We start from the raw sequence: 2,225 nt of genomic DNA on the forward strand, positions 1-2,225 counted from the left end.
ATGTAGTCAGTAGAATACACAACACAAAACAAAAAAGGCAAAACTCAAAACCTAAAATTTTGACAACAATGTTTAGACATCTTTGCTAACAAAGCACATCACATGGTTGGGCCTCAGTTACCAGGGCCTGTGAAAAAAGCAAATTGATAGCAAGGCACCTTAGAATAGCTGAATGGAGTAGTAAGTTTCATGGAAGGTTAAGGACCAGATGGGGCCAAATCCTTAAGCCGTCATGTGGCCAAGATGGTGAACTCAAAATGGCAAATTTCTGAAAAAAAAATGCAAAGACACCCTGAACAAATAGACCAAGACTACAATTGGCTAGCCTTTGAGAGAGAACCTAGAGAGGGTCCCTGGGACCCCGCCTGCATCTCACTCTTCAGGGCATAAGCCAAAATGTAGAAAAAAGAAAGGGAGAGATAGGGAAAGTTGGACATGAATGGCAGAGAGAGAGCAAAGAGAGCCCGAAAACAGAATTCTGACCATTTACCATTGCAGTAGCAAAAACTGTCTACATCTGAGAATGGCATAAAAATGAGGTGCTCTAGCTTTCCAGGGAGCGCAGGAGACATTTCAAAGGGGTTTCACGGCTAAGGCGTGATTCGCAGCACCCCATTAAATGAGTAGGAGAGTCAGTCTGGTGAGTGAAGGAGAGCTGACCAGGCAGAAGCGGCGTCCCGACTTCCCCCAGAGCCCTCTAGAGAGAGCAACAGAGAACCATAGAGTAGCTTCACTCACCAGAGTAGAGAAGTGGTGTGGACGTGGATGTGAAGGCCAGCAATGGTATCAATGCTCTGTGTCCGCAGCAGACCGATGGGTTCACAAAAGGCCATCAGAACTGTGGGTATTCCTCAGAGCAAAAAAGGAAAAACAAACAGAAAAAGAAAAATGAGGAAAAAAAAAAAAAAAACAGAGAAATCCCAGCTATCCTGACTTTAAGCCCTTTATCCGAGTCATGCCACCATTTATGTTAGGTTTCTAAAAAGAGGTAGCCAAATAAGAACAGCACCACGCATGTGGTATTCAGGTAAGGGGTAAGTTTATTCAATAGACCTGCTGGAACCAGGCAAGGTTGGCACTCCACGTGGCTGGGAAAGGCCTAGGAAAGAGAGAGCTGGCAAAGAGAGAGGAAAGAAAGAGAGGAAAGAGAGAGAAGAGAGAGAGCTAGAAAAGGGCAGCGAGGGAGCAGAGAGCTAGAAAAGAGCTGCGAGAGAGCAGAGAGAGAGCAGAGAGAGCTAGAAAAGAACAGTGAGAGAGCAGAGAGAGAACAGAGAGCTAGAAAAGAACAGTGTGAGCAGAGAGAGAGAGCAGAGAGCTAGAAAAGAACAGTGACAGAGCTAGAAAAGAGCAGAGAGCATAGAGAGCTAGAAAAGAGCAGGGAGAGAGTGCCCTAGGGTATGGGCAGAGAAAGGTGTGGCCACATCAAATTCAGATGTGACCTCAGGGGATGCAGATGTGACCTCTTCCAGGTGTCCCAGTTGCCTAGGTAATGCAGGTACTGGGTGGAGACTTTGCTGCAAGGAGGGTGGAGTCTGCTCGCCATCCTGGAGCGGACTTTACAAGGACCAAACACCATCACTGCCTTCTTAAGTTTACCAATATCATCAGCATCGGCACCTTCATATCTGGCTGGTTGAGATATACCATTCATAGGGGGTGGTCGAATTACAGGATAAGATTTCATCATCAAACTCACGGTCTGAGCCCTGTTTTGTGAGGGAGTGATGCTGTAAAAATTGCATCGGCCTGTGAAGGAGCCGAAGGCTGCTTTACTTTCACTTTCTCTGGTTCTCATCTCACTCTGCTACTTTCCAACTCCATATGTTGTAATTTTGATAAAATCAATTCCATTTGCTCACACATTTTATTTACACTTTCAGTTTGTTCCTTTTCAGCCTTTTTTACCTCTTGTTTATTCTCTGTTAATTGCAATGCATCCTTATCTACTATGTCCTTAACCTGAGAGTCCAATTGTAAATCTACAATAGAAGGGGTGGCCTCTTTCTTTAAGTCTGCTCTTAATCTTTCCTCATTCAAAGCTTTAAAAAGGGTATGTAAAATAGCCCAAATGGACCAAAATCTAATAGGAATCTTTTCCCCTTCTCGAACAGCTCTTTCTACGTTATTCTTTACTCGTTTCCAATTATCAACATTTAATGTTCCTTCATTGCGGAACCAAGGATTCCATTCCCTAACTACATTAATACACATTTCTATGTCAGAAG

The sequence above is a fragment of the Dipodomys spectabilis genome, unplaced genomic scaffold (assembly GCF_019054845.1).
Source record: "Dipodomys spectabilis isolate Male_0828 unplaced genomic scaffold, ASM1905484v1 ptg000247l, whole genome shotgun sequence".
Lineage (NCBI taxonomy): Eukaryota > Metazoa > Chordata > Mammalia > Rodentia > Heteromyidae > Dipodomys > Dipodomys spectabilis.